Consider the following 11,378-nt stretch of genomic DNA (forward strand, 5'->3'; position numbering starts at 1 on the left):
ACATTTTAAAACAAAAATCTCCTTCATTACACCTGAACTCTGTGTCCCATGATTTTATCTCTGACTGTGGACATCTTGGCTCTTGATCTTTTGTTTCTACCTTAATTAAATGGAAAACAATTACTCAGAGGAGCCAATTATCTGGAAGTTTTCCATACAGAGATCTGAAAACAGGAGGTTTTTTCTCAGTCTGGCTCTTGTTTGTGTTGCTTCGAAGCACAACTGAGATAAATTATTTTCTGTTCCCTGTCCATCACATCAGACTTGAGAGTATGGCTGCCTGCTATGGCATCACCTGCACTGACACATACAGACTGTTACAATTGTTACAAGAGCTGGCAGAGCAAAACGTGTGGTGAAGAATTTTAAAGAATGGAGAGCACAGTGCTAGGAACCAAGCAATTCTCAACACAGCAAAGAAGTTTAAAAAAAATGCCCACCCCTCTTGGAATTAGAGGATCTTTTGCTTTTCCTGATCAATTAATCCTCCTCAATGTTGTACATTAAAAATAATAATAATAATAATAATAAAAGTTTACAGTTATTGATTTATTACATAACTGTTGATAGACTATTCCTTCAAATACAGATATTGTGATTGAGGTGACTTGTAAGGCATAAATACAATAGCATTCCTTAAGCCTGTCACAATAATTGGTACACCGACCTATGCCTCATTTAAACACTTCCGAATATTTTTAAGCACTTATGAAAACAAACAGGATATATTTTCTCAAAAAAGAAGAAAAAAAAATGAAAGATTATATTTCATTGTTGCCAAACCAGAAGGTGCAAAACTGGTACAGTGCAGAAGTCAGAAAAGTGGCTGTGATCTAGCTGTCTGAGGAGGAGTCTGTGCATACCAGACCCTGAGATGGGTTGGCCTGGACTTTTTCCTGCAGTACTGACCTCCTTCTCTCCCCTCCCCCCAAAAAAACAACACTTTCAAACTCAAAGTCATGTTTCCTTAGAAATTTGAATACATCACTTTTTATACCCATCAAACTCAAAGTGATTCAAGCAGGTAGAACAGAGCTTTTAAGAAGTTTATAAACAACACTTGCCTCCCACGCTGTGCAGAGAGACAGACCTCTTTGTATCCAGGCTTAGTGACAGCCAGCTTTCTGGACTGAAGAAAACTGCTCAGTTTCCCATGGATCCCAGAAAATGTCGCTTTTCTTACCTGTGGATGTTCCCTGCCCCTCTTGAAAGTCTCTGCCTGAGACTCTTTGCTCTTCTCCCCCATGCTCCGGTTTCTGGAAATGTTGTGCTCCAGCTGCGCCCAGATGTTTCCCCAGGAAGGATCCATCTTCCTCCTCCTCCAGGGAGTCTCCATGGTTCTGTCGCCCTTTTACCTTTTCCCCAACATGCAAGCAGAGAACAAACAAAGCAGGCAGACCCACTGCCTGCTGTCAATATTTTCCAGCTTGTACCGGAAAAAGAGAGAAAAGCATTACAGGAAATAAGTCATTAAAGGATGTTACAAGCTAAAAAGATAGCTGAGTATTAAATGGCCACGGATGTCTATTCATTTATCTGGCAGAGGATAGAGATGTCAGCCCTCGCCAGTTTTTGCAGTACCTCCTATTCTGTGAGCATTGCAGGTCAAGTGAAACAGGCTGTCATGTCATTGTACAGCATACACATTCATCTCTACACTAGCACCATCCTGTCTATCCACACAGTTTTGATTTGTCTGTTCCTTGGAACAACGATGAGGCCTTTAGTCAGCAACCTCTGGTATGTCTGCACCACCTTTGTGGATCCACCAGCAGCAGAAGTTTGGCCACTAGCACAATCAGAGCAGACTTCTTATCCTCTTCTCCTTATTTTTTTTCCCTTTAGCACTGTTTGGCCTACACTTCCTTTGGCACAGTTATGCTGTCATTTGACCAATAAACGTAATTCTTTTTTTTTTTTTTTTTCAAAGTGTCCAGAGCAATGAGATGGGTTTACTCACCAGTACAACACCAGTGTCATGATGTGTGTCCTAGAGAATGCAAAGCTGGGAACACAAATGGGTGGTGGAATCATGTCCTGGCAGACAAAGTCAAATTCAGTGCAGCCCTCTGCCAAACTCTCTGGAAGTTACCCTAAAGCAAATTATCAACTGTGCTTGGATTTACATTTGGGTAAAATAACTGCCAGCTTCAGAAGAGAGGTGAATGAGATGGCTGATCAACCTCAATCCCACTTCAGCTGTGGCCAGGGAATAAATCCATATTTCAGAAGTGAATACAAAACACTACTACCAAAGGCAAAGTTTAACTCACTAGCACCTACTTCTTAACATTGCAGCCCTGCAGACTTTATCAATAACCAGAGATTTGGACACCTTGATTCCAAAATCCCAACCCCGAACCAAGTCCTAGCTTTAATATTGGGCAGCTGATCAATTCTCAAAATGGAAAAAAAAAAAAAAAAAAAGGAAATGGCCAATGCTGACATGAGCACCCTCCCTAAATCTGAAGCATTAGAGAAGATCGGCTGTAACTTGAGGGTTTTAAATCAAGGTTTTAGACACCCAGACACTAACCCTAGCCATATCCCTGCCCCTAATCATAATTACACCTTTGGTTGGGACTGCCACTTACAATAACAGAAAAAATAAACTGGCCTCTATCCCTTCCAATGCTTCTTCTAACTCTAGTCAACATAAAGACCAGCAATAAACTGAGATTCTAAGGCCAACAAACCCTCACCCTGACTCTGGATTTAATTACTGGCAGGAGTTCCCTTTCATCAATGAAAGGAAGACAACATGTTGCCCCCTAATGATAAATTCCCCATTCCTACCTCAAAGTGATGCCATACCAAACTGGGCTCTTGAAGTGCTGGGTTTCCAAGTTACATCTCCAGCCCTAAATTCAATCTGAATTATGTTTAGTTGGATATGGCCTCTAATTCCAGTAATATCTTGTTTCAAATTGCCTTTTCCACACTTTGGTAGACCTTACTAAAGATTACTATACACTATACTGTACTTTTGAAGCTTTAGATTTCTAAGTTCTAAATTTACTTCCAACCCTGAACCTAAACTTAACTATTAGAAGGAGCCCCTTCTAGTAGAACAGAGAATATGAGGAATTCTCCCCTATATTATATAACAACTTTGAAGGTCATTAGTTGACAGTAATCACTAACAAAAATAAATATTAATAAATATTTTTACTGCTGTCTTTGTAAGTCATATAAAGTGCACATCCTAATGCAAAATTTAGTTACATGAATGAATCAAAGGAAATCCAGAAGTAAATGAGGCTATAAAACACTGGCCCATCCAACTGTCTTCCCTATTCATAATTACCTAAATCCTCTTGAATGTAAAAAATAAGGAGGCTCCTTTAAATATTAAACCCCAAACTTTAGCCCTAGCTGCAATCCTAATATTGATATCAACACCAGCAGTAGATACAGCAATGAAAACTAAAGAAAAGCACATTACCATGGAGAAATATCTCATCCCTGTATTTCCCTAGTCCCTAGAGAATCCAACAGTAAACTGGAGGGAGTAGACTTCAGATTCCCGATTCTTAACACTAACCCTAACCTGTACACCTGTATAAAACTAGCTTCTGCAAGACAACGTAGAGCCTTGGTCATACCCAAAAACTGCCCACTTTCAAATTGTTAGGAATAATGAAGTTCAGCAATGACCTGGGCTGTTAGAAAGGACTGCCAATAGGAGAGAATGCCTCATAACTTGAAACCTAATCTCAGCCCTAAATTCAAAGCAAGGTAGAGCATTAACTTCATGCACAGGCCACTGCTAACCCTAATCTAAATTATGACACTGTGCATCCCAACAATATAATACACAGCATTTGCCTTTACCAACTCCTGTTGTCTTGTCTTCTGAGCTCAGCAAGCCACAGAGAATATAGTAAAAGATGAAATCTTGGAAATCCATTTCCAAACCTTATCTCTGACCTTAATTATTTGCAGGGTTAACCACATAACAAGAGTACATCCCACTTCTACCCTGTCATCACCGGCCCACTTCCTAATTTTGCCAGGCCAACAGAATAAATAAATCAACAAATGTTTTGAAGACTTGAATTCCCGCATCCCAGCTCTAACACTTGCACTAATTTAGCATATGTAAAGAGTAAACGAGGATATAGAGCATTCACCCCTTTCAGATGCTGCCCTCTTCCTGATTCTTCACTCCCTTGAGAAAACCAATCACTTTTTTCTTACATCCCAAATCCTAGCTCAAAATCCACCTTGAAGCTTAATGTTAGTTAGCACACCTCAACAAGCACCGGTCCTATATGAATTGTCCCCTTTTGGAGCTGTGGACCCCAGAAGCTTTACATTCTGATTCTTAAACAAACCTTATTCCACTTCTTAATTATTTCTAGCAGACAAACATGCAGATGACAAATTACCAGCAGATTGTTTCCACAGATTAATGCCACCAGATTAAGAAAAATTGGTCCCACTAATCTTCATTCTCTTCCCACCTATATGGAACCTACGGAACATTGCAATACACATAGCTCCTGAAACTGCAGAAACACCAAAATTAAACTAAGTCGTGACTCTACTCAGATCTTTATCAAATAGGAAAAGACACCTTAAAATATTCTCTTTTATCTGCATTTGTACTCTTCCTAGTTCTGAGGAACTTGATAACTTAATATTGGCCATGTTTACAAAATCAGGGAAAATAATAAAGTATTACTTTTCCTAAATTTATGATTAACTGGGATCAAGTTAAATATGATTTTTTTTTCAATCATTTTTAATATATTATTCCTTTGCCCATGCAGTAAACACCTCATTAGAATGAGCTAGATGGTGAAGAACATTTTTTTAAACAAGTCAACTTCACAGAAAAGTTGATGGCTGAAATCAACTTCTTTACCTAAAATATCGAGAAATATATGTTAATACTTCCCTTCATTTTTCTACAATTCCTACAGAATTTCTATGCCACAAATTTTAAAATGTTTTTCATCAGATCTGTTAGAAGGAAAGTATGATACAAAAACTACTCAGTTGTTCGAAGCTCAGTTTTTGCAGCAGCAGCAGCAGCAATGATTTCAGTGCTAACAATTTGGTTACATCCTTGATGCAAGTTCCCCACCTAGTGGAGTAATTTTTAATGCTCTAAACGATCGCAGTTCCTCATATCATTTTTATTTCTGATTCATTTAAGGAGTATTAGTAATAGTTTCCCTATAAAATATTTTATAAATATTTCATCTATACCGTTAGTTCTTCAAAATTAAAATTCATTTCACACAAGGACTGACATATTTATAATAGCTTCAGGAAACAAAGGGCCAAGAGAACTACAGCAAAACTCAGTCACAATAATCATTGTATCAAAAACATAATTTGAAAAAACAGCCTCAGCTATATTCTCAACTTGGTCTTCGTAGCTGGGCAAAGTTCTATTTTTAGGAAATCCTATCTGCTTTACAAATGTTAACAACAATCACATGTTAAAGAGCATTTTAGAGCAGGCAAAATACTTGCCCATATTTCTGACCACATACCTATGTACATCACACAGAGATTCCAATGGAAGGTAAGGGTCATTGATTGCCATTCTGGGATCACTGCTATGCTGAAAGTCAAACTAGATGATCATAAGCACCCACACTATTTAAATGTATGCATCATGATAATATTCCTCCCTGAGCCTGCAAAAATGCACAGGTCACATCCCAGACCTATTAAAGGTTAAACTGGCCCCCAGCTCCTGCACTCATAATCACACGTGTAGCACATGGCATGGAGAAATAAATGTCCCTTCAGGTCAGCTGGCCCTGAGCCACCCGGGGAGGCAAAGGTCAAGGCAGAGGACATGAATTTCCCCTCCGCTCTGACTGGCGAGCGGCACGCTCCCAAGGCAATGGGTGTAATGCACGGCGGTCCCGGCGTGACATGTCACTTCATCACTGCACGGCCGCCTCTCGGGGCACCTGCAGTTCACAGCAATGTTCAGTTGTGACTCGACAGCAAGAGTGGGGTTACAGTGCTCCTGCGCTTGAGATAATGAAGGTATAGATTATAGCAGTGCCCACATCAGACAAAGGAGGTCACACGTCCTGACTCGATACAGATCAACATTATAAATGTAGTCTCATATAACACGAGCTTCAGCAAGGTGCCTTGACTCGTTTGGTGCACTTACCAGAACTCATTTTGCCTGTATCAGAGATAAGATTCCCCCCAGCTGATGAAAGCTGTGGTTTAATCTCCTGTGCTGTGCCACCCATTACAAGGCCCTGCAGATACCGGTGGGCTGACCTGGGCGTTGGAGCTCCCCACCAGAATCACAGGATGGCTGAGGTTGGAGGGAACCTCAGGAGGTCACCTCACCTCCTTCTGAGAGGACAAACTGAAATGCAGAGCCATGCAGCCTGTGGCGTTGTACAGATAATTTTTTGAAGTGCCTGAGCTCCAAACCAGATGTTGGCCAGCCAAAACAATCACAGCAACTCCAGTACACTTTTTACATGATTCTAGCAAGAAAAGGGTTAAATCACAGACGTCTTCCAGCAGCCCCAAACTGGAACCTATAAAGAATCAAGTTCATAGCAAAAGCTCAGTGTGGAGCTAGCAGGCCCCAATTGACCCTGCTGAGAAAGGGCCTCAGTTCTTCAAAGAACCTTTGCTGCAAACCCGTCACTTTGCTTTCACCACTCACAGGGTGAGTGTTGTAAACGCTCATACCCAGAGGACTGTTCAGATGGCTGGGCTGTACCTCGCTCTGCAACTGAGCTAGCTGCTGCCCGTGCCCTCAGCCAACCTTGCAGCCCTTGGCTCAGGCCCATTTCATGGCTCAACAAGGGCTGCCAAATACCACAGTGCAAAAACCCCAAGCACAATGACAAGGAAGGATCAGCCTCAGTTATTAAGTCAGACCATACAAGCAATCTGGTCCTGGCCATCCTGTCAGAAACAGGAGGGCAAAATTCATAAACCCTCTTCACCGTTCTCCTGCTTGGAAAGGTGCCTTACACTCTTCAGCTGGAGCTACACTGGCCTTTTGCTGACACACTGCTTTCCATTTTTTTCTTCTTCAGTGTCAATAGTCTTCTGATTTCATCTGCTGCTCTGCTTATAAGATCCCTTTATTTCTTCCTGAGAATCAATAAATATTACTGTCCTTCAGAGGCAAGAAGATAGACTGGGTAATGATGTTCCCTGCTTGCTAGGTTCCTTCCACTGAGACTGCAACAGCAAGGTTTCTGGTAATGAGCTAGAAAATCTCTGCAATATTCTTCCATCCTGCTGGCCACAAAGGAGGCAGCTCATATGCTCTCAGTATATATTCAATTAGGTGCTAAATTTTTGTAGTCTGACTCAAATTAGTTTGTTACCTGAATGAAAACTGACCTTCCCTTCCTTGACAAAATGCCAATAATCAGAAAGGGAGAAAAAAAGAGATATCCTCAGATATTTGAGAGAATGCTCTTAATAAAGGAGTATGCCTTGATTTTTGTACTTGTTCACACAAGGATTACTGAGAAACCCCTTGATACCGAGAAGCTAGCCTTTTATAAGAATGTAGCTACAAGGCACTGCTTCAAGAGTAAGAACTAATGTAAGTTCACAGCTCTGACTCTTTTTTTAATTTCCCTTATGGAATTGCATGAAGCTTTCACTACTCCAGCAACGCAAACTGAAGAAATCAAAATGAATTTTGGAAGCACGCTTCAGAATTCCCACCCAGCCAAATGTCACCTTATTTGCCACCTACTTCATTGGTGTTAGGATTGTAACAAATTTTAAAATAAATTATTATGGGAAGAAACATTTTTCACTTGGCGTGACGAGAGAGAGAAAGCTGAACTCTTCTATGAAATTTGTGAAAAAAAAAAAAAAAAAAAAGTGTGTATGAATTGGAAAATATAACAGTGGTAAATGGAAGTTTCTGGAAGTGATGAGCACATGGAAATACTGACTAACAAAGGAGATATTCACACATTGCTAGTCAGAGTTGCAACTATGGCACTGGAGAATGCAAGCTTGCTATGCACTTTAATTTGGAATAAGGTCACAACCATCTATAATTCACACTACTATCAATGCTAGTGCCCTTTTGGGCTTTGTGTTAGGGTTGTTGTGTTGTTGTTTGTTTGTTTTTTGAGCTATATTAAATTAAGCTGGTGTCTGGTTGTTACTTTGGGCTACTTGGTGCTTTTTAACACCATGAGAGATTCTCCTTTCTTAATTGCAGTTCATGAAAGGATCCCTTAAAAAAACTTGTGCTGTTGTGAGGACACAGCTCACTGTTTAGAAATGTAGATTCATATATCTACAGCTGAAGGCAATTTTCTGCAGATTGCCACTGTGCAGCTACAGGAAGAGAGGGAACATTTCATTATATTATCATTATAATTAGGGTCACACTGGACACAGAGTAAGTATCCCTTGGGATTGGGTAGTGTTTCCAAATTCTTTTTTTTTTTTTCCTAAAGATGATAAATGCAAAACATTTTAAGTAGCTGTTGTCCCTTTTTTATGTAGGGTACATGGGCAAAATCTGTCACATTGTTCTTTTATGAATTGACCATTTACTAAGTGCTTCAGAAATTCTAAAATGCCTTTCATAGTCAAACGTTTGTTGGCAAAGATGATATTCAGAGTTATGATTGTGAATATTGTGGGAGACATGTACTCGATTTATGTGCATATGCCTTGTTTTTTCCCTCTGATCTGTACCTCAATTCTTAACTGAAGCTTTACAAGATAAGTTTTAGAAAACTGGAACTTTCAGCTCTTAGTGTATAGCACCACAAATTACCTGCTAAGATAAAGCCCAGAACATAAAGAGGATGAGGTCATACTGCCCAAGCTAAAAATCATGACTCTGTATGTAGTTCATGGAGCAAGACAGGTCAAATAGCTGTCTGAAGGAGCTCTCTGAATTACTTTCAGGAGATGTCTGTCTTTCTGCATTGACTGAAGAGGGAATGTAGAATGGCTGATGACTAAACCTAGCCAAGAAAAGTCTTAGATGTTTTGGGGGGAGATTTTGATGTAAATTAGGGTAACCTCAAGGACGTAACTACGTTAAACTCTGAGTTTCTTATTGGGGCAACAGCAGGTAAAAATTTCTGTTTGCAAGGCTGAGATCATCTTTCTTATGAAAACACCAATGGAAAGCTTCATTGGGCAAGGATGTGGTTGCTGCCGTCATCACATAAAGGTTCTGATATGCAGATTTTTGAGAGTTCTTTCAATTCACAGCTTCTGTCTTACAGTTAAGCAAAATAGATTGCCACCCTGTCCTTTGAATTGGCCCTTCAAATCCTTGTGTTTTCCTGCCTGCCAAAGATAGGAAGAGATTAAGGGTGACTGACAGCAGAAAAAAATTATGCAGCCACATATATGTTAATCTTGTCATCTTTTCTACAGGATTTGGAGGGAGAAGGATATTTATAACTGCTTCTTTGTCTTGCTTTTGGACTAGCCACTGATTTCCCAGCACCCTAGAAAACAATTCTAAAGGTCTGTCACAGAAAAAATAATTCTTTCAAGACAACTAATCTCTCCATTCAAGGCATTCATATGAAAGTAATTCTACATTCTTCATATTGGTCAGAATATTTGGTCTTGAGTCTCAGGCCAGGAAAAGACAGGGAGACTCTGATAAACATTTCCTTTATCACAGTCTTAACTAACCCAATGTTATATAACATTTGAAATTAAATCAGTATACTTTTGCATGTTGCAAACTAGAGCTAGCAATCTGTTTCTGGCCACAGGCTGCAAAGGGTTTTTTTGACCTCATATATAACCAAGATCTTACCCAAAGATCTCCTTAAGAGCAGGGGCTCAGAATTTTGACTTATATGATCTGGCTACGTAACTTATATTAATTCAAAAATGTTAAGCCAGTTAATATGTAGAAGCTGGGATCCAAACTATTTTCAATAAGAAGATCTATTCATTTCTCAAAAAAAAAAAAAAAAAAAAAAAAAAAAAAAAAAAAAACCACCTCTAATATTTGTTCTACTCTGTGTATTTTCAGCATCATTAGGTCACACTTTTCCATAGTATACCCTCAGAACATTGTTACCACTGCACCTCAAACAGGTCCTTGTCTTTGACTATTCAAGGCACCATTAGGTACCAAACTGGAAAAGTAATCTGCTACATTTCCCTAACCACTATCATTTGTTATTCCTATTTTTTTGGCCATACTGGATACCATGACAACATATTCTGCACAGTGAATGTCTGAATGACGATACTTATAAGGAACATAAATGAATGCACTTTGTTCACTTACAACTAAGTATGATCACTTCAATTTTTCATTTTATTAATATTTTACACACATAAAGATCCTTTTGTCCTAATGGATTCCAAAGCAAATCATTAAAAAAAAAAAAAAAAAAAGGAATTGGGGTGATTTAGATATTACTTCCCATAATTGGATTAGATGTTCCTTGCTTCTGTGTTAAATTACTGTAGCAGTTCAGCCTACAAATGACCAAAGTCTCTGATTTCTTAGTTGAGAAACAGCCTTCTCTTTGAGCAACAGACTTGTAATTGTAGAACAGAATTTGTCAAAAGATCCATTCTATCCTCAGCTGAATTAAACTCATAAAAGATGCAAGAACACATTTGTGCTGCTGATAGTGACAGTACCAGCTCTGCAGATGTCACTGTTGCTGTCAGTTTGCCCTATATAACTCAGGCAATCTTGGGTATCTTTCCAGAAATTAGCACAAAGCCTGATTCAGTCCTTCGCTTTTATGCTTGGCCTTTATAGTACAAGGAATTATAGCAAGCAGGGAAAGGAGGATGCCATGTGGATAGCAATTTCTAATTAATTTATATTTTCAGTGTCTGAACTACAGTTTCAACAAGCTATTGGTCACTAATTTGGCCCTTTGGTGTTAAGTCCCTCTAGGTCTCTGGCTTTTGGAACACGTTTCTAAACCAGGCTGAACGTGAAGGTCTAACTGGTGCAGAACAAGATCTTTTGAAGGACCAATATTCAATTATATTTTAGAAGTTCTGCATTGTAAGAGGTTAGTGGGATATCCACAGGATATCTAAGGTTAAGCTAAATTACACTTACAAAAGTTCTATTTCTTTAAGGATTTGAATTTAAAAAAAAAAAAAAAAAAAAAAAAGGGACAAATCACAGGATTGTAGAAGTCACATTTTGTTTGTTTCCCAGAAACTCAACAGATAGTACAGGTACCCATACAAGCTATGGTTTGGAGTTTTTACATTCCTAACTTTATTAATAGATACTTAGTGTTAAAATTGCCTTGTGTGATATCTAACTGGCCTGGCAAAAGAAGTTAACTGCTAAGAGTCTCGCTTACCTGATGTAGATTGCTGTAGGAAAAGTTACCACAGAAGATTTATTTACTCACAAGTATTATTAAAGAAAG

General features: G+C 39.0%; 1 long non-coding RNA gene across 5 annotated transcripts in view; it reads right to left on the minus strand.

Annotated features, from left to right (window-relative positions):
* Positions 1–5,655, minus strand: part of LOC118161837 — a 36,905-nt gene extending 31,250 nt beyond the window's left edge. For 4 of the 5 annotated variants that reach the window (XR_004748190.1, XR_004748189.1, XR_004748187.1 and 1 more), the window contains exons 1-3: positions 5,508–5,655; positions 2,274–2,398; positions 1,184–2,093 (exon numbers count right to left, since the gene is read on the minus strand). This is a non-coding gene — a long non-coding RNA (uncharacterized LOC118161837). The remainder of the gene's footprint in view (positions 1–1,183; positions 2,094–2,273; positions 2,399–5,507) is intronic. The other variant, XR_004748188.1, reaches the window with a different exon arrangement.
* Positions 5,656–11,378: the final 5,723 nt, after the last annotated feature.

Source organism: Oxyura jamaicensis, chromosome 2 (assembly GCF_011077185.1).
Source record: "Oxyura jamaicensis isolate SHBP4307 breed ruddy duck chromosome 2, BPBGC_Ojam_1.0, whole genome shotgun sequence".
Taxonomy (NCBI): Eukaryota; Metazoa; Chordata; class Aves; order Anseriformes; family Anatidae; genus Oxyura; species Oxyura jamaicensis.